We start from the raw sequence: 22404 nt of genomic DNA on the forward strand, positions 1-22404 counted from the left end.
CCAACAATGCGACCACTTTTTTTTTTTTTTTTTTTGTGAACAGGAAGGCAGGTAAACAAACAATCTTTATTTGTACAATTGTGCTGTCCTAGGGATAAGAAAAGTATCGAGACAGCAAAAACAATTTGCATCACAATCCCTGCAGCACGCGGTGTCGCATCATAAACCTGGCAGAAAGCCATATAATCTTGACCATTTCTGCCAGTGTGGGCGGTATTTATTTCTCCTGCGTCGACCATTCGAAGGACCATTATCTGAGGCGGTTTCGGTGTTTACCATCGTTGTGTGTGTGGGTGTTTTTTTTTTTTCACGTTAACATAATGCAGTCATAACTGGCGCCAACAGGTTGGGGCCAGTTTTATCCCTTAGGATTGACAGTCTGTCACGCTGACCACTCAGCTACCGGGGCGGACTGTACATTGTAAAAAGACGTCTGCATGCAGCTCGACGTGGTAGGGTCACAACAAGTCGTTGGAAGTCCCCTGCAGAAATACCGAGCCATGTTGCCTCTATAAACGTCCACAATTGCGAAAGTGTGACCGGCGCAGGGTATCGTGCATAAACTGACCTGATAAACAAAGTAAGAGCCTACGGAATATCAGACCAGCTGTCTGGGTGGATTGAAGAGTTTTTAGCAAACAGAACACAGCATGTTGTTCTCAATGCAGAGACGTCTACAGACGTTAAAGTAACCTCTGGCGTGCCACAGGAGAGTGTTATGGGACCATTGCTTTTCACAATATATATATATATATATATATATAAATGGAACACGTGAGGCAATACTGACCCTGCGACTTATCTTAGAAGAAGGATTAAGCAAAGACAAACCTACGTTTCTAGCATTTGTAGCCTTAGAGAAAGCTTTCGACAATGTTGACTGGAATACTCTCTTTCAAATTCTTGAAGATGGCAGGGGTAAAATATAGGGAGCAAAAGGCTATTTACAATTTGTACAGAAACCAGATGGCTGGTACAAGAGTCGACGGACATGAAAGGGAAACAGTGGTTGGGAAGGGAGTAAGACAGGGTTGTAGCCTCTCCCCGATGTTATTCAATCTGTATATTGAGCAAGCAGTAAAGGAAATGAAAGAAAAGTTCGGAGTAGGTATTAACATCCATGGAGAAGAAATAAAAACTTTGAGGTTCGCCGATGACATTGTATTTCTGTCAGACACAGCAAAGGATTGGAAGAGCAGTTGAACGGAATGGATGGTGTCTTGAAAGGAGGATATAAGATGAACATCAACAAAAGCAAAACGAGAATAATGGAATGTAGTCGAATTAAGTCGGGTGATGCTGAGGGAATTAGATTTGGAAATGAGACACTTAAAGTAGTAAAGGAGTTTTGCTATTTTGGGAGCAAAATAACTGATGATGGTCGAAGTAGAGAGCATATAAAATGTAGACTGGCAATAGCAAGGAAAGCGTTTCTGAAGAAGAGAAATTTGTTAACATCGAGTATAGATTTAAGTGTCAGGAAGTCGTTTCTGAAAGTATTTGTATGGAGTGTAGCCATGTATGGAAGTGAAACATGGACGATAAATAGTTTGGACAAGAAGAGAATAGAAGCTTTCGAAATGTGGTGCTACAGAAGAATGCTGGAGATTAGATGGGTAGATCACATAACTAATGAGGAGGTATTGAATAGAATTGGAGACAAGAGGAGTTTGTGGCACAACTTGACAGGAAGAAGGGACCGGTTGGTAGGACATGTTCTGAGGCATCAAGGGATCACAAATTTAGTATTGGAGGGCAGCGTGGAGGGTAAAAATTGTAGAACGAGACCAAGAGATCAATACACTAAGCAGATTCAGAAGGATGTATGTTGCAGTAGGTACTGGGAGATGAAGAAGCTTGCACAGGATAGAGTAGCATGGAGAGCTGCATCAAACCAGTCTCAGGACTGAACACCACAACCACAGCAACATATAGATGACCTAGTAGATAGTGTCGGAAGTCCATGCGGCTTTTCGCGGATGATGCTGTAGTATACAGAGAAGTTGCAGCATTAGAAAATTGCAGCGAAATGCAGGAACATCTGCAGCGGATAGGCACTTGGTGCAGGGAGTGGCAACTGACCCTCAACATAGACAAATGTAATGTATTGCGAATACATAGAAAGAAGGATCCTTTATGTATGATTATATGATAGCGGAACAAACACTGGTAGCAGTTACTTCTGTAAAATATCTGGGAGTATGCGTGTGGAACGATTTGAAGTGGAATGATCATATAAAATTAATTGTTGGTAAGGCGGGTGCCAGGTTGAGATTCATTGGAAGAGTGCTTAGAAGATGTAGTCCATCAACAAAGGAGGTGGCGTACAAAACTCTCGTTCGGTCTATACTTGAGTATTGCTCATCAGTGTGGGATCCGTACCAGATCGGTTTGACGAAGGAGATAGAGAAGATCCAAAGAAGAGCGGCGTGTTTCGTCACAGGGTTATTTGGTAAGCGTGATAGCGTTACGGAGATGTTTAGCAAACTCAAGTGGCAGACTCTGCAAGAGAGGCGCTCTGCATCGCGGTGTAGCTTGCTGTCCAGGTTTCGAGAGGGTGCGTTTCTGGATGAGGTATCGAACATATTGCTTCCCCCTACCTATACCTCCCGAGGAGATCACGGATGTAAGATTAGAGAGATTCGAGCGTGCACGGAGGCTTTCCGGCAGTCGTTCTTCCCGCGAACCATACGCGACGGGAAAATGAAAGGGAGGTAATGACAGTGGCACGTAAAGTGCCCTCCGCCACACAGCGTCGGGTGGCTTGCGGAGTATAAATGTAGATGTAGATGTAGACCTCTCGATTATGTCCCATAAATGTTCGCTGGAATTCATGTCAGGCGATCTCGGAGGACAGATCATTCGCTCGAATTGTCCAGAATGTTCTTCAGCCAGATGGCGAACAGTTGTGGTCCTGTGACCTGGCGCATTGTCATGGGAACGTGAAGTCCATGAATGGCTACAAATTGTCTATTACCACTGACAACTCTACGCAAACGCCACGGCTCCCGGTCATCAAGTGAAGGCTGTCGGCCACTGAATTGCCCGTGGCGAGAGGTAATGCCTGAAATTTGGTGTTCTCGGCGTACTTTTGACATTTTGAATCTCAGAATACTGAATTTGCTAAGAATTTCCGAAGCGGAATGTTCCATGCGTCTAGCTCCAGGTACCATTTCCTTACAAAGTCTAGTAACTCCCATCGTGTGGCATAGTCACGTTGGAAATCTATTCATGTGAATTACCCGTGCAAATGATAGCTCAACTAATGCATCGCCGTTTTATACCTCGTGTAAGCCGGCCGGAGTGGCCGTGCGGTTCTAGGCGCTACAGTCTGGAGCCGAGCGACCGTTACGGTCGCAGGTTCGAATCCTGCCTTGGGCAGGGATGTGTGTGATGTCCTTAGGTTAGTTAGGTTTAATTAGTTCTATGTTCTAGGCGACTGATGACCTCCGAAGTTAAGTCGCATAGTGCTGAGAGCCATTTGAACCAGCCTCGTGTACGCCATCTGTATATGCGCGTACGTTATCCCATGACTTTTGTCACATCAGTGTACGAAAACGCATGTTAAGTAACTCAATACGACCTGATTATTAACCTATACATTCCTGGTTGTTTATTAATCAGTTGTCGAACACTTATTCAAAGTGTCGAAATCCCAGCCTGCTCTCATCTAATACCCAGGACAAATGCCTATATAAAAAACAAATATTAACTGTGGTTAGTTGGCTCCACTGTTGGACAGGGAAAGAATGATATCTGCGTGCGCTATAAAAACAATGGCATTTTGAAGCTTTTCCTACGTGTCACACTTTGCTATCTACACCGCGCAACAAGGGCTGGCAGGGGTGTCCTAGGCTCATTAGGCCCATACTGCTCCCATTATTCGTGAGACGAATGACGCTTTTGCCTATATTCATATGACGCACATCGTCGAGTGCAGCGAAGGCTTAATGAAGCTTTTCATCATCAATGTGTCCAAGGACAAGTTGAAGTCAGAGGTGGGTTTGTGATGTTCTGGGGGAGTTTTACTCAACAAAAGATGGGCCCGCTCGGTGATGTGGTTACTGACATGAACCGGTATGTTTATTTGAACATTCTGAATGATCGGGTGCTGCCTGCACGACGAGTGTGCTACTGATACCACTATTTTTCAAGACGACAACAGCAAAGTTCGTCGGTCTGGGGAATAGGTGACTACGACATTGCAGTGCCCGTGTTGTTGAGAAGTACGATGCAATATTCCTTCGGACACAGATCCGTGTGTGAAGAAGTGAGAACTGCGGCGACTACAGCGTTATGAAGTACCTGAAATGTATTCGCAGTTGCGAATATGGACAACCGTCAGCTTGATAACGGTGTGCAATAGTTTCAATTAAAAGGCCTGCCCCATACGGGAGTATATATAATGAACGTGCAAGTGCAGTTTGCATATGCCTTTGACGACATATGGAAGTTTGTGTCTAGCTGTGGAGCCTGCTCGGACAGCCTAATAGTAAGGTGACTGCTCGCGACAAGCGGAAAATCCGGGTTGGAGTCCTGGCCCGGCAGAAATCTTCATTGTCGTCATTGCGTTATACAGCTTATGGTTGTCCACACATGCAGTTGCACGTACATTTCATGAAAACTTGACTACTTTTCTGAACACTCCCCCACCTTATTACATCTCTATTGGCCTACGAAGTCCGATTTCTTGAAACCCACAGAAAATCTGTGGGACATGGAGCATCGAATAAAACGCCGATATGACACTTCCTGAGAGATTAAAACTGTGTTCCGGGCCCAGACTCGAACTCGAGACGTTTGCCTTTCGTGGGCAAGTGCTCTACCAACTGAGCTACCCAAGCACGACTCGCGACCCGTCCTCACAGCTTTACTTCTGCCAGTACCTCGTCTCCTACCTCCCAAACTTCACAGAAGCTCTTCTGCGAACCTTGCAGAACTAGGACGCCTGGAAGAAAGGCTGTGAGAACGGGTCGTGAGTCGTGCTTGGGTAGCTCACTTGGTAGAGCACTTGCCCGCGAAAGGCAAAGGTCCCGAGTTCGAGTGTGTGTCCGGCACACAGTTTTAATCTGTCAGGAAGTTTCATATCAGCGCACACTCCGCTGCAGAGTGAAAACCTCATTCTGAAAACGCCGATATCAGCATCCCCCAAAATTTGGCGGAACTGGGCGATCAAATCCTGAGTGAGTGTCTTAACATGGATATGATTATGTACGTGCACAACCGTACGGACTCGCTCCCTAACCGAATCCAGGTGTTTATCATTCCAGGGTGAAATTGGAATGAATAAATGATGCGTGTAACGGTTTCTCTAGGAGTGACAAATTTTTGGGGGGATGAGCTTATTTTATGACAACGGCCTTGTCGCAGTGGCAACACCGTTTCCGCGAAGGTAAGCGTTGCAGGGCTTGGCTAGCTCTTGGTGGGTTTGCCGAGGGCGTTTGGGAAGCAGGTTGCACTCAAGCCAATTGAGGAGCTACTTGATTGAGAAGTAGCGACACTGCTCACGAAAAGTGACAGCGGCCAGAGGAGCGGTGTGCTGACCACGCGCCCCTCCACGTTCGCATCCAGACACACCTGTCGGCTGAGGATGAACCGAGCTCTGGTCGGTCAGTAGCCGGGGAAGAGCATACTAAGTTTTTGGGTTTACATATAGATGAGAATCTTAACTGGATCTCCTAAAGCGACTAGGTTCAGCAACTTTTGCAATCAGAATAATTGCTAATTTTGAGGATGTATAAATTAGTAAGCTAACAAACTTTACGTACTTCCACTCTCTGATGTCATACGGAATAATATTCTGGGGCAACTCAACGCTTAGGCAAAAGGTCTTCAGTGCTCAAAAGAAATCAGTTAGAATAATGTGAGGCGTTCATAGTCGCACATCTTGTAGGCATCTGTTTAAAATGTTAGGAATTCTTACAGCTGCTTCACAGTCATTTAGTCTGTAATGACATTTTTTCTGAACACGGGCCAGTTTAAAATCAACAGCGACATTCATGATTACAATACCAGAAAAAAGAGAGACCTACACTATCCTTTACTTAACCTAAGTTTGCCACAGAATGGGGTAAAATATGCTGCCATAAAACTTTTTGATAAATTACCCGATGAAATAAAATGTCTGACAGACAGTAGTAATAGTTTCAAAACCAAATTGAAATGATATCTCCTTGACAACCCCTTCTATACCGTAGATGAATTCTTGAATTTTGTGGCATTTAAGGGAATGGGATAGATAATAGAAATATTTAGGTATAACACTACAAAGGGGAAAAAAAGCTTGTTTCCTGTGCGCATTTCTTGTGCATTTGACGCGTTCCACATCATAAAGGTTTTTCCGTGCTATGGATCAATGGAACACGTGACTAACTAACCAACCTTCCGAGACCTGATCGGACAGAGAGGGAGCGCATTTTGCAGCAGTAAAAGGCGACTGCTCGTCGGCGCAGACCCTTAGGTGGCTTTCCTCTGTTGCAGGCGACCACGTCGGCCGACGGCTGCGAGCAGGCGGCTCCATGGGCGTGTGCCGGAGGTCTCGGAGCGGCCGGCTTTAGCGCATCACCAGAGCCGGGGCGGCCAGCAGCAGCATCCAGGTCAGTGGCCCGGTCCGCGCGCCGACTCATTTCCCCGGCTGCGCTCGCGCACGCGCCGGCCGACCGCCTTAATTAAACAAAACTGTGCTCCAGCCCAAAGCCGGCGCCTAATTAAAGCACGGGCGGGGCGGCGGGTCGCCTAATTAGCCGGCCCGCGGTGTCACGCGCCGCTCCTCTGATGGACTTGGCGGGCCGGCAGCTGGCGCGCTGGATCACGGCGCGGACGTTGCTGTTCCTGTGGGTGACGCGTGGCTTCCTAAAAAACTCCGAGCAGCAGACTGTACAGGGAAACGAACCAGTCGTACCCACACGAAGCGCCTTTGTGGATGAAAACTCTTACTCATGTCCATTATAATTATCCGGGCTGTCATGCCGTGGTCGGTTGATGAATTCTGTGTCAATTCCCAACGTTTCGTCCCCGTCTGCGGAGGACATCTTCAAGTGCGTCTGTAGCTCGATGGAAGGTCCAGCACACCCACTGGCTCAGTCAGTCAGTAGCGAGCCAGCGGGTGTGTTGGACCTTCCATCGAGCTACAGACCCACTTGAAGATGTCCTCCGCAGACGGGGACAAAACGTTGGGAATTGACACAGAATTCATCAACCGACCACGGCATGACAGCCCGGATAATTATATTGGACGTGACATTTCCGGCCGTTAAACTCTACATTTTAGTATGAAAACTATTACTGTACAAGACGTCCTAATGTTAAGCCTCGCAGTACCACCTTTTGGAAATATTGTAACGTAGTCAGTTACGTTGTACTTTAAAATTTTGAGACGAAGCACTGCCGCAAAAAATTGGCACACCCTTTTGGAGGTTTCCAGTTCATTCAAGATTTATTTTCGCAACATTGCATATGGAGTACATGAAATAATTACATTTGCAGATCAGTAGCACAACGGTTGTGAGGTACTTGGTATCGATCCGTGCTGAAACACCCACATCAGTACAATAGATGGTGCAGCCTCCACGGACGGCAATGTAGGCGCTGACTGTGGCATCCAGTCGATCGTGTAGATGGCGAATACTGTTCCAGGATACGTTATGCCACGCCTGCCCGACCTGTTCAAGTAGTTCTGTAAGAGTTGTTGGTTAACGAGACGAACGAGTCACTTCCCGTCCCATCATATCCGACACGTGCTCCATTGGAGAGATGTCCGGAGATTGTAGTGGCCAGGGAAGTTGCTGCGCGCCTTGCTGAGCACCTGGAATGTCGCAGACAGTCTATGGGTGAGCGTTATCTTACTGGAACAACAAATCACCTTCTTGTAACTCTTCAGGCTTTCCCGGCGAGATCTTGACATGTGGGATAACCGGATCTACTGCCGGATGTTTCTGTCGCTCCGGCACAATATTCCGGCCACGTAACTCGTTGCCTTCTTCAGGTGCTACCTGAGACTACCGTATTGGAGGATCTTGTCCAGTATTTATGCCCAGAGGGCGCTGGGTGCTCTCTTTGCCGTCCGCGCCCGCCTGGCGCTGCATGTAATGTGTTGTCTCTTCCCCGGTGTTACGTGGCCGAAATATTTTGCCAGAGCGACACAAACATCCGGCAGTAGACCCGATTATCCCACATGTCAAATCACCTTCTTGTTGCAAGAAAAGCAAAAGAACGGATCTAACAACATTCTGCACGTGCCGAATGTGAACGAGAGTTGTAGCTCTTCGCACCCCAGACCACAAGACCTGCGATGCGACCAGTGTGCCTTGGACGAATGCACTGTGCGAGACAGCCGTCACTAGATATACGTCGTACGCGTGCAGGCAGAATCTGGTTTCACTGTTGAAGACCTCGGCGCGCCGCTCCATCTTCCAACTGACCCTCTGACGCACCAGTCGAGCCGTGCGCGTCGATGCTGTTGTGTGACTCAAGACGAGCTACAGGTCTGTGTGCCCGTACTCCCACTGCTAATAATCCGATCACAAGTAATTCGTGTTGACACGTCAGGACTCCCATGCCCTCTTACCTGTGCTGTGGTAGCTGTACGATCCGCCGCTGCTGACCTTACGGTACGACGACTGTGACGGCGTCCATACTGTGTGGACGTCCAGAATCTCACCTACGGCTGGTACCGGCATCGTTGCACAACTGGCGCAGCACGTCCAACCTTGTAATTCTACGAAAGGACCAGCCCCCGTTTCAGGATCGCTCAGTTGGCTGCAGCAAGCACGAGTGCATCTCTGTGGCACGGTTGCCTGCTTGCTTCACACGTTTGCGCCACACTCAGCCCTCTGGCTACGAGCATTCCCTACTAAAGGGCAGACACAGATGGCGCTCTGGTAGCTATGCCACCACGGTATCTGCTGGCGGACGAGCCTGAAACCTTTACCAGTATATCTGCTAACCCCAGGTGGCGTATGTCGTCATCGGATCAACATCGACGTCTTTCCACGAGTACTAATTCTTTTACGGCAGTGTATTTATTGTGTTTAATGAATTATTCTACGGTATTCCATAACGTTTTAAATTTTTTAGTTAAACTTAACCCAAAGATTTAAGTCTCAGAAGCAGATATTACTTTCCCTGACGAATGTCGTATTCAGTATTTCCAGGTTCAGGGCCATACTTACATGTTTTGAGAGTAGAGGTCCAAAGCAGTGAACGAAATATGGATTTTTTAAATATTTTTTATCTTTTGTGATGGTCATAAAGTCGATAGTACGCATTATTGATAGTGCGTCGCTATTGCTAAGAGTGTCCTAAAAAGTATTTTCAGAATTTGGATCCGACTTACGTATCTCGACCTCTTCAACAAGCGTGTTTTTAATACAGTTCAACAAAATGAATTTTTTGTGGTACCCCTTCTCCCCTCCCTCCCACGCTCTGATTTTTGCGTGCTATTTAGAATGCCTTGGTATTGCTATGCTTACGGCTAAAAATTATGCAGATGCTACAGGATCCCAAATTGAGAATTTTGAGGTAACGAACTAATGGTCCGAAGGGAATATTTAGTTTTTTTTTTTTTTTGTAACCTAAACAACTTACAATTTAAATTACCAGCAATTTCAGGTTTATAAAAACTCCGCCTTCTGCAGAGCACAATGTATTTCTGTTTACGGTTCCAGACCGAAATTTGTTTCGAGACCTACCTATCTTCTGCAGTAGGTCTCATTCTGTTTCTGTGAAAATAATCTGGAAAGTTAGTGGCTGGTTTTTCTGTTTTATGTCTAACAACAATAACATGTGCATTCTTAATTTTATTTTGTTAGTCACCTGAAACTACATTTCAATCAGATATTTTTCAATCCCTGTAAGTCACGCCACGTAAACTTGTGAGAAAACAGGTAAAACTGATTGCTGGATAAACTAAAAACTATTTATAAACTATTTTGCATCTGAGAATTAATACTTGTCTAAGAGAGTCATAGAAGTATGACATCAACTTTAATTATTTTCAAAATTCCCTATACGAAAGTTTAAGACTGTGTGACGTACGGGATTTCAAAGCTGAATGAACAACATTTTACTCTTGTTTTAAGAAAAACCAAAATTCCACTCATAGCATTTACTCAATTGTGTATCTACTTTAAACATTTACAGTACCAATAAATTCTGTCCAATTTTCACACGAAAAGTATGCTAACACTTGGACAATACTTCTTAAATGAAAATGAAAATAAAAATTCTCAATTCAGTTCTTATTAGTGGTGCTACAGTTATATATAATATTCCAAAAAACTTTTCATTTCCTCCTCATTAGAGAAGTATCCCTATAACTTCCTAGGATCCTTAGTTTTCTTCATATCAGTTAGAAGTTTGCTGTAGTAAACTATTCTTTCCGTTATCATAATGGTACTGCCATCACAGTTTAGAAGTCTGAAGCTGTGATGTACAAAACCATTAATCCACTGGTTAGCCCTAACTACACCAAAACGATCTCTCGAGTAAGCAAAATGGTTGTATTGTGATACTTGAAACGATACTTTCTCACAGTTGTTATTTTTGAATACTTTTTCCGAGAGTAACAGTGGTTCATGTTTTGTGCTAAGTTTCCCATTCGCATAACAGTGGCTTCTCTTTGTTGTTTGCAGTCACAGGCTATGATTTTCAATCCTTTTCACTCCTCTCTCACCTAGTATCACGCGTTTTCATATATACAATCGAGATTTAGAAAAATGTAGGTCTTAAATTTCGTTTCAGGTGAGCCATTAAAACAAAATAAAAATGCACATGGTATAGTTTTTAGGCGTGAAATGGAAAACCAACCCTGAATTTTGTATAATATTTTTATCGAAAGAAAATGTTATTCAACGTAGATAACATTTTTTTTTTCTTTTGAGTCATCAGTCTTTTCAGTGGTTTGAAGTGGCCCGCCACGAATTTCTTTCCTGTGCCAACCTCTTCATCTCAGAGTAGTACTTGCAACCTACGTCCTCAATTACTTGCTTGATATGTTCCAATCTCTGTCTTCCTCTACAGTTTTTACCCTCCACAGCTCCCTACAGTACAATGGAAGTCATTCGCTGATGTCTTAACAGATGTCCATTCTTCTTGTATTACTTTCCTCTTCGATTCTGCGCAGAACCTCCTCATTCCTTACCTCATCAGTCCACGTAATTTTCAACATTCGTCTGTAGCACCACACCTCAAATGATTCTATTCTCTTCTGTTTTAGTTTTCCAACAGCCCATGTTTCACTACCATACCGTGCTCTGCTCCAAACGTATATTCTCCGAAATTTCTTAATCAAATTGAGGCCTATGTTTGGTACTAGTAGACTTCTCTTGGTCAGGAATGCCCTTTTAGCTATTGCTAGTCTGCTTTTGATGTCCTCCTTGTTCCGTCCGTCATGGGTTATTTTGCTGCCTAGGTAGTGGGGTTCCCAAACTTCATCTACTTCGTGACTACAAGCCTGATGTTAAGTTTCTCGTTGTTCTCATTGCTACTGCTTCTCATTACTTCCGCCTTTCTTCGATTTACTCTCAATCCATATTCTGTTTTCATTAGCCTGTTCATTCCATACAGCGGATCACGTAACTGTCCTTTACTTTCACGAAGGATAGCAATGTCATCAGCCACTTTTGTCACTGATATCCTTTCACCTTGAGTTTTAATCCCACTGCTGAACCTTTGTTTTACTTCCATTCTTCCTTCTTCGATGTACAGATCGATGTACAGATTGCACAGCAGAGCGAAAGACCACATCCCTGTCTTACAGCCTTCTTAATCCGAGAGCTTCGTTCTTGGCTCTTTCACGTATTGCACATTACCCGTCTCTCCCTATAGCTTTCCCCTATTTTTCTCGTAATTTCGAACATCTTTCACGATTTTACATTGTCAAACACTTTTTCCAGGACAACAAATCCTACTGACGTGTCTTGATTTTTCTTTAGTCTTGCTTCCTACATCAACCGCAACGTCAGAATTGCCTGTCGGGCGACTTTGCCTTTTCTAAAGCCAAACTGATCGTTGATACTACAGATGTCGAAACACGCCTGGGTAAAGAAACAACGAATATAATGTGTTTCGCAGAAGACGGAGTTTTAGTAATCCAACTTCAATTCACAAACAGGGAAAACAACAGTAGCTTTCAAGCCTAGCAACGCCAGCCAAGTATCTCGTGGCTGTTACATTACTAACAGGTGCGTCGGTAAATGTGTGATATATTTAAAAACTATTTATGTCTGCGTGGTAGACCTGTTCCCACACACAAGTCGAAAAAAGTATTCCACTAGCTTATCTTGTATTAGCTCCTCAATGTTTGATATTGGAGACAGTTAAAATTAGCCCCAGGCCACAAGAGGCCAGTAACGTACTACATGATGTAGCACAGTTCATATGCTTAAAAATTTCCGTCATCGTAAGGTGGACATAAAGTGGTTTATTGTCTCAAATGTGATAATTCCTGCATGGCGGTATCAGAGGTCATAGAAGATGATGTAACTATGGCTCATTGTGCGTTTAGGCACTGTTTACTCTTCCACTGTATTTATAGAAGACCATAACACAGTTGAAGCTACCGTGCGGCTGGATAATGGTGACTGGCAGCAACAATACTGTGCAGTAAACATCGTAGATGTGACTGCGAGGTAACATACGTCAGATAAGTTGGCACCAGAATTTTCAGCGGAAATGCCAAACATCACTCTTAGCTGTTAACAATTTTGTGTTAACAGTACTGTAATGCGTAAGTTAACCATTAATTTCAAAAAGATGGGCTCCCAGAGCTCGAAATGCATTACAAACAGATATAGTAAACAGAGGAGTTTTGTGGCTGCCAGCTATGCAGCTCTCAGCACTACTATATCCCGTAAAGTCCTCTTCATCTCTGAATAATTACTGCAACCTACACCATTTGAACCTGTTTGCTGTATTCATACCTTGGTCTCCCTCTACAATTCCTACCTCCCACGCTTCCCTCCATTACCAAACCAACGTTTCCTAAGCACCTCAGGATGTGTTTTATCAACCGATCCCTCCTTTTAGACAAGCTGTGGTTATATGGTCTAAAGCATATTGACACAACTGTAACTGTAGACAATGACAAACGCATGGGCAGTGAGAGACCGGAAAGTTTGCCGCTGCACTATTCGTAGGAGGCAATCAATAAGAGGAAGACATATTACACACTTAAAAAATAGAGATGACGTGCATGCACTTCTCGAGTCAGATCTAGGAAGTTGAACTCTAAATGGAGTGGAATATCTCAGTATCTCTGACGAAAGAAATTGCTTAAATTGCAACTGATTATAAGCAGGTATAGACTAGAGTGCTTTAGTAATGTGCTAGGAAAAAGTATTTTATTCTATGCGTAAAACCATGAAATATTGGCGAAGAGAGACATCTCATATTTTTTCTTGTCATTAAAACAATATTTGTAAGATATCGTAACTTGAGCGAAACAGTGATCTAGTGCCTCTAGTCAACTTTTCCTGTGGAGTAATGATCTCGTTTGTTTCCTGCCCACCACAAGAAATTTATCGTGGTTGGTATTAAAGCTTTCATCGGCCGAAAGCTCAGGAACTAAGTCGTAAACCTACTTTTCACATTCAGAAGACGTTAGCCTAGAGGTTCAACTCCCAGTTGTAAACCGGTTATAGCAATTCAGTTGAAAAACGTCGTTGTAACAAGGTATTCGTAAAACAGTATTCAAGTCAATAAGCTCAAGTGCCACTGTATGGCAATTTTTGTAAGTGACAAATTAAAAAGGAGTAAATACCCGCATAAAAACAAAAAGTAACGTACTCTACTACTTTTGAAACTGCAAGGATTTATACATTAAAGTTCAGTTGCTGCACTGAAGCGTGACACTAGTCGATCATCATCGATGCAGCTGCAATTAAAAACCGTTTTGGTATTCAGAAACAAAGTGACCCACTCAGTACATCACTGATAGTGTAAACGGTCTATGGTTATGAACTGCGTTTGGCGCTGCGTTCCTTCTCTTTTTCATTTGTGCGTATAGCCAGTGAATCTTTCATTGTGCAATAGTAATAAGTGGAGTGGGGAGTATTAATGATCACAGAGGATGTTGCTGCTAGGATTCATTGTGTGCTTAGGTACTGATTACTTATCCACTGAATCCATGGAATATCTTAACACGCTTGAAGCCACGCTGCAGCGATACGTTTTCCATCGTCGAAAAACCACTTGTGAGATCTCACAGATCAAATTTCTGTCACAAGACAAACTCATTTACGCATCACCGACTTTAAGATGAAAAATTGTGACGTTTGAGCACATTTTTTGTAAGAGGGAGTCACTCAAGGACAAGCAAGTTGAAAGAAAATACTTTAAGTTAAATGTAAACATTGGAAAGGAGCCCCCCTCCAAACTGTATTTATAATAACCCTGCATTGCTGAATACGAGTATAGCTCAGTGACAACCACCACTGACATCCGATTTCCTGTGCCATTTTATTGTCTCACTTCGGTGATAACATTCTGACATTATTTCCGTGGCTTTGGAACTTAAGTTACTTCTGAAATCCAGTCGTTGGTTTTCGCGTGAGGAGAATTGGCGATGTCCTCACCGAAATTCGTGCCTTTGAGACATAACATGACTGTTCTCTGTTTTTCCACCGGGCTTCAACAAGCTGTCATATTTACCAGACAAATGCGATGACGACAGCCGGATGGTATAGTGTTCTGTCAAGTTTCTTTGGAATGTTGGCTGAGTGTTTTCCGTGTTGCATTAGAAGAGTGTTGCCTTGCTCCGTTTAGAGTCTCGCAGATGGTGAAGCAATAGTTTCTCGCATTCACCGCCGCCCAGTAAAAGCAAGTACATTCCTCAATTTACGACCAACGTCTCCACTGGTCACGAAAAGGAAATACGCTGCATAATTTGCAGCTAATATCCCCGTAAGTGTAGTCTTTCTGTGTCAGAACTATCATCTGGTGTGTTCTCGTAACACATCCGAGGTTTTACTCTTTCAACATTTAGCAGCATAACAGACACCGCTATTAACGTCTGTGTTTCGGGAACATGATGCTGATTAGGGATACGTAAAAGCCAACACGGTGAGATACGGTACGTTCTTTTTTTTTACCACGTCAATACCCTTTTCTTTTACTTGTGCTAATATTTTCATATATGCACTCCTATGGCTTGCAACTTCCTAATGATCATTTTTATACCTTAGACTTTGTCTGCCTCTACGATGGTCCCCAGGTGTCGCTGTGTTAACTGTCAAGTTAAGCACACACCGAGTAACATTCCCCTTCTCTCTTAAGGTTGCATACATCGTTCTTATACTCTTCACTGTACTTCTTCATTTCTTACATCACCAGCACGCTAAATTCGTAACGTCCTTCTGTTCACTTCGTGCATCCAAAAAAAAAATTTTAAAAGAAATAATAAAAAATAAAAAAATGCTGCGCTTCAGGCGTACAGTTTAAGAAATTTCTACGTCGTTACTACACCACTATTCGATAACTTTAGGACCTATTTTTTTCAAAGAAAGTTTTTTCTCCTACCTCTGTCTGGTCTCGCAGACATATCATGCATTCTTCATTTACTTCTAGTGTGTCTTTTCCAAGTTAGTCGCTACACTCCTTTCTACTGCTCTTCATCAGTTTCGTCTTTTTTAAAATTATCCTCATTTCAAATACAATAATGTGTTGCCTACCAATTCTATTCAAAAGAGCGTTCTAGTTCCAACTAGAGGTCTTATATGTTACATTATAATTGGCAAACGAACTCTACCTCGTATGGATGGACTGAACACTTGAAGTTGAGCAAGCAGTGTGTGTAGCTACATAGGTGTCAAACAACTTGACTCGAACGATAGACGAAAACTATCGCTACGACTGAGCCACAGAGTAACTATAGCACAACTTACCAAGTAGAGTTCTCCATTTTTAGTATATTTCCACTTTGTTTTCACATGCTGTCGAGTGATTTGGTAGAGGTCATTTCTTCGTGCAAAGAACAATAAATAGATTTACTGGAATCTGTTCCCCGTTTTGGTACTTTGGTGCTTCACTAACACAAGGTGAGTGCCCACAGCCAGAACTGCAGCAGGTGATTTCAAACAGAACGATACGTTTGCTTTATTTGCCAATACACCTGACCATTTGAACACATCGTACTTACGTGACAGGATATCTTGCATCCGCATGTCATTGCTAACGCACCTGGGACGCATTGCGTTACTGTTCGTATACTGCGTTTTCCAAGCGTCTCCCATCTCTTCTCTTATAAACTACAAAAAGATATTTTGTCGCGTCCTTAGTTCCATGCCACACTCATCTCGCTCTCTAGTAGCTGGCGAGCAGTATTCAGAGTTAAGTGTTACTCGAAAAACCGAATTCAAGTGTTCACTTAGTACTCAGTCACGATGTTTGCTGCAGTAACTGCCTCTCTCGGCGGCTTGTATTCAGCAGTAAACGCTGCGTCAGAAGTAACGTCCCACATGACAGAATAATTGCGTGCTTAGTCAAATGTTTTGTTGGACGAATGTCTCTGATGTTCGTGATGCAGACAGCACAGCTGGCTTTTCCGCATTTCTCTATATTACTGCCAGACCTGACGCAAACCAATCAGCTCTAATCACACATGAGACAGGCGATAGAGGATTGTGATTATAAGCTACCAAGATAAACCAGTGGATTAAGTGAAATACACAGTTTTACGGCATTAATTAAATCAGCAATAGAAAAATCTGCTGGACTACATGTAAAATAATAGTAAAACTGTGTCGACAAAAAATAGAGAATGTACTTTTAATTTCATACGAAATATGTCGCAAGTAAATATAAAGTTTATAACACGATTACTATCAACATGACTCATCACAAACGCCTTTAGATGTCGAGAAGGTTACAAGAAAACAGCAAAGGGAATCGTGACGTACGCCATTAGCGCTGCATTTCTTTTGCGGTATCAAAATTCCAATAATTAAATCTAAGAGCGTGCAGACGGGTTTGGTTGGTGCAGCAGTACAGGCACGATAGGTATTCGAGAGCAGCCGGATTCAAACTCGGCCCGAACGCCAGCTGTTAGGAGTCCCGTTGTTTTCTAACGAATGCAACTCCTGTAACGCCAAACGCTCGCACACTGACCTCACCAGACGCATTTTTCCTGTCTCTGCTTCACTTCGCTGATCACTAATATATTTAACTTCCATCAGATTGTCCGGTTTCTCCATGACAAACGAGCTTACATTTCACCCTCAAAACATTATGCATTGTCGTTACGAAATTTCCGACGCGCTCTGATCACCATCTTACGCCTCACGCAGAAGCCACTCAAGCATTTAGAACATTTTCTCACATTTGCACACAGAATGACTCCATACGCAGGCAGATTAGGCACGCTGCTTCTGTCCTTTGGGAGCGGGGATTGAATAGGAGACTGATGACCTTTGCTGTCTCCTTTAGCATGCAATTAGAATAAAAAAAAATCTGCTGAGATGTTCGCACATGGGGACTCGAATCGAGGACTATCGCACCCTGAGAAATAACGCATGAAATAAATAGGGGGATATATGCTCGTTGCACCTACTACATACTCGTCCAGTTGGTTGTTGGTGACTCTTCTGTCTTCGATGGTTCTCTCCCAAGATGTTCTCAGTTGCAGCTGTCTCTTCTGCACTTTTATATCTTTAAGAAAATGAGAGAATCTTTTCGTACCAAAAATCTGCAACTCGCTGGAGCAATTGGTTTTAAACAGGATGGAAATGAGTGCAATTGAAATTTGGTCTTCGATCTTGGTACTGATAGACGTGAAACAATTGCCCGCGAAATCCCCGCCGCTTATTCATGAAAGGAGCTACAAGGGAAGTGTGTTCTCGTCGAGTGTATTGCACATAAAGAGGCTAGAAGACTGTTTTTCGATTACACGATTGGTAGTCAGTAACCGAATAGAATAACAATGAAATACGTATGAGTATGTGTCCGTAGTAATCTAAAATGGTACATCCAGATAAAATTAATTGTAGGGAAAGTAGAATCTAAAATGGTACATCCAGGTAAAATTAATTGTAGGGAAAGTAGGCGCCTTTCTGAGGTCTATTGGGAGACAGCTTAGAAAATGTGTCTCATATGTGAAGAAAGTGGCTTACAAAACACTTGCTGAACCTATCGTTCGAGTCCTGCTCATTATTGTGTGTTCTTTGCCAGAGTGATTTTCTACTCAGTTGTCACTGCTCTTGTTAGTAACAATGTAGAGGAAAAATGTGACTATCAGAGGAAACAGAGAAGATCCAAAGAAGAATATCCAAAGAACAGCAGTACATTTGGTCACAGATTGGTTTAGTAAGTACGAGAGTGTTACAGATATGCCTAAAAAATTCTAGTGTCAGCTTTTCCAAGAAGAACCACAATAGAGAAAATGAGAGTAGTTAAAGCTCATATATATATATATATATATATATCAGACATATGTCTGCCGTTCTGATACAGAAACTTGCTGGCAGATTAAAACTGTGTGGTGATTTGGTAGTCGAATGTAGGTCACAGGTTTGAGTGCCCGTCTGGTGCACAACTGTGATCTGCCAGGGAGTTCCAGGTCGGCGCAGTGTCGGCCGCAGACCGAAAATTCATCCTGCAAACAATCCCCCGAGGCTGTGGCTGAATCACGTCTCTGCAGTATCTTTTCAAATGGTTCAAATGGCTCTGAGCACTATGGGACTTAACAGCTGTGCTCATCAGTCCCCTAGAACGTAGAACTACTTAAACCTAAATAACCTAAGGACATCACACACATCCATGCCCGAGGCAGGATTCGAACCTGCGACCGCAGCAGTCGCGCGCAGTATCTTTTCTTCCACATGTGTTAGACATGCAAGGTATGCTGCCTGAAAGGTAGGAGGTGAAGTGCTGGCGGGCATAAAGGTGTAAAGCTTGAATAGCTCAATCGGTGAGCACTTACCCACGTAAGGCAAAGGTCCCACTTTCGAGTCCCAATCCGGCACACAGCTTTCGTCTGCCAGGGAGTTTCAAATCAGCGCACACTCCGCTGCAGAGTAAACATTCTTTCCAGTCCTGGTACACACTGAAATCTCCACACCACAGCACCGTAGCAAGCCGCTAGCGGAACGAAAACGAAATGGCTCACCTCACTGACAAAGCAGAGTGTCGTGCCGTAATTCGTTTCCTGCAGCAGCAGCAGCAATGTATCAGCCATATCAGGCATTGGAAGATGACTCCTTTAGCCGTCTGGATTGCAACATGTCCACTGCTGCCAAAAACTAATCATCATGCTATACTCTATCGATGGGCTACACCATATTGTCTGGCTTCTCTTTCGAAGAGCTTAAGTACTGTTTGCGTCTTTATTCCAGTTACATAGCACAATTTGTACAACAGGTAGCTGATTTCGTTCTATGATGTCATCTCCGCGACGTGAGTACACTTTTCTTCAACTCCCGGAGAATATATGGCTTTTTTCCCTTTACAGACATATACTGACAACTAACATAAAGACAGAAAATAGTAATTTCGCTTCTTTTTTTCAATTTGACAACTAAGACTTTGAGAGCACCCTCCCCCCCCCCCCCTGCCCCTTTGGGATAAGATGCAGACGAGCAGCGATATGGTAGGTGACTCGTCGTTCGCACTGTAAATACAGGGTGATTCAAAAAGAAAAAATAGTTTTCAGTTGTTTATTACAGACAAATTATAAAAATAGAAACAGATTGTGCGTGTCACCGCATAGAGGGAGGTTCAAACTTTTATGTTCGCACAGACACTGTACCAGACACTCGCGGTTAGCACCATGCGTTGCTCGAGAAATATCGAAACGGTAGTCCACTTTATTCTACACACGAATCAGCAGGGCCTTGTATATCGAATCGACAGCTGCAACAATCTGATTTCCCAGCTCTTCAAGAGCAGCTGCCATACGGGGGAGAAAGATTCTCTCTTTTTGCAAACTGCCACAGAGACAAACCGCAAGGTGTGAGGTCCGGTGACCTAGGACGCCAAAAGCAATCAACGTGGGATCTTCATGGAGTTGAGGAAACAACCAGATTTGCAGCATGTCCAGGTACGACATCCATATCACAGTTTCCTCCGCAAAAAAGAAACGTCCTGAAAATTTTTGAGCAGAAACGTCACGAAGCACATTCAGTTTCGGCGAGTCTCTTCCATGGAAGGATTCTGTGACCACAAAATTCTTACATTATGGCTGTTTACTTTACCTGCTAGATGAAAAAATGGTTCAAATGGCTCTGAGCACTATGGGACTTAACTTAGAATTACTTAAACCTAAGTAACCTAAGGACATCACACACATCCATGCCCGAGGCAGGATTCAAACCTGCGACCTTAGCGGCTAGACTGTAGCGCCTAGAACCGCTCGGCCACCACGGCCGGCGCTAGATGAAAAGCCGATTCGTGCGAAATGATGAGTCGTTCAGGAGAAGGGTCTTCTGCAATATCCTGGAGAACGGTCATGCCATGGTCGCGGGCGCGCAGCTGCTGCAGTGACTGCAACTCGTAACGGTTGATACGCAGGCGTCGTTTCGGAAGACGCCACACTGTTGTTTAAGTAAACTGAAGTCCCTGGCCTGGCCGACTTGCGAGGAGTCCGTGTGCACGCACCTCGGATACGTCCGAAAGTTTCATCAGACGTGCGTGGCCGACCAGTGCTCTTCCCTTTGCGTATGCAACTAACTTCCAATAATTTTGTATTTCAGTCGTAAACCTGCTTGTGCAGAGGCGGTTTCTTGCTGAATCAATTCCGAAATGGGACGTTGCACTTCAACAATGGACTGACTTAGCGCAGATTCCAGCACCCAAAATAGTTTCTCTTGTGGGCTAGTCGCTAAGTTCCTTCGAACAAAGAACAGAGTAAAAGTTGTCAAAACTTTTAACGTTCCTCTCTGTATTGACGTGCGCACTGTGTTTCTATCTTTTAGAGTTTGGCTATAAGAGATAATTGAAATCTGTTCTTCCGTTTTGAATCACCCGGTGCGTGATTAACCCTAGTGTGAGGCAGACCGCGAGATGGATCGCAAGTCTCCATTTTCCCGAGAGCCGCGGGTGCGGGCCGGCGCAACAGCTAATAAACTCTGTGGCGGCGCGGAGTGCCGTGGGACACGCCTGGTGCGTGCGCTAGGACCGGACCGGCCAGCAGGCGGCAGAGCGGCACAATCTGCGCGCCGCATCTGGCCGCGCCTCGCCGGCCTGTGGCCAGGGGCTGCTGCTGCTGCGGCTGCTGCGCCTGTGAGGGCCGCAGCCGGCGGCGCTCCGGCCTGGGGCCTTGGGGCAGCCGCCAGCAAGAGCCGGGGTCGCCTTTACACAGGGTGGCAGTCATTGGACTATACGAATAAAAAGTAAGTTCGTTACAAACTACGGCGTGCACCACACTTTATTCCGCATGTAAACCTCGCTACAGATACTCGGATTTAGGCTACGATATGTTCGATATGCCTGCCATCATTGGCGATGATGTGGTGCAGACGAATAGCAAAATTCTGCATCACTGCATGCGCTGAAGTGTCGGAACATCGATGCTGTCGATGACCTCCTGAATGGGTGTTTACAGCTCAACAATGGTTACTCTTGAGAAGAAAAAGAAGTGTAGTGATCATAGAACAATTAGTCTGATATCGCATGTGCCAAAGATCATTGCAAGAATACTAAATAGACGGTTGGAAAACAAAATTGAAGAAGTGATGGGAGAAGAACCAGTTTGGCTTCAGGAAAGGAAAATGGACCTGAGACGCCATTCGCATGATGAGGATATTGTCAGACGGGGTTCTGGCCGTTAACGAAAAAGTTTGCGCTTGTTTTATAGACTGGCAGAACGCCTTCGACAGAATCAGTTGGAATATATTGATGAACATCCTTAAGGAAATAGGAATCAACTGGAGAGATCGGAGACTTATAAGGAACTTGTACCTGGGACAAAGGGTAAAGCTACGACTGAACTATGGACAAACGAACAGTGTGGAAATAGGAAGGGGAATGAGACAAGGATGTTGTCTGTCGCCAAGTCTCTTCAACCTGTACGGAGAAATCCTGGCGAGAGAAGCGCTGAAACGATGCGGGAACTTCAAAGTAGGAGGACGTCTCATTAACACCGTCAAGTACGCAGACGACCTGGTAGTGCTCGCCAAAAATCGGAGACAGCTGCAACACATGACGAACAATTTGGTGGGAACGGGAAGGAAATACGGCATGGAAATCAACATCGAGAAATCAAAAGTGATGCGCATATCAAAACGTGAGAAACACTTCAGGATAACTGTTGACAATCGGGAACTGTAAAATGTTAATCAGTTCAAGTACCTGGGGAGTTTTATCACAAAGGATGCCCACTGCACCAACGAAATCTGAGCAAGAATCGCCATGGCCAAAGCTGCTTTCAACAAGAAGAGGACTCTGCTGACCAGCAAGTTGAGTTTGCCATTGAGG

The 22404-nt window shown here is 44.2% G+C and overlaps 1 protein-coding gene across 1 annotated transcript in view; it reads left to right on the forward strand.

Annotated features, from left to right (window-relative positions):
- Window positions 1–22404, forward strand: part of LOC126456684 (uncharacterized) — an 856126-nt gene that overhangs the window by 722298 nt on the left and 111424 nt on the right. The window contains exon 3 of the mRNA XM_050092426.1: window positions 6481–6596. The gene's annotated coding sequence lies outside the window, so the exon portion shown is untranslated. The remainder of the gene's footprint in view (window positions 1–6480; window positions 6597–22404) is intronic.

This window comes from Schistocerca serialis, chromosome 2 (assembly GCF_023864345.2).
Source record: "Schistocerca serialis cubense isolate TAMUIC-IGC-003099 chromosome 2, iqSchSeri2.2, whole genome shotgun sequence".
In the NCBI taxonomy this organism is placed as follows: Eukaryota; Metazoa; Arthropoda; class Insecta; order Orthoptera; family Acrididae; genus Schistocerca; species Schistocerca serialis.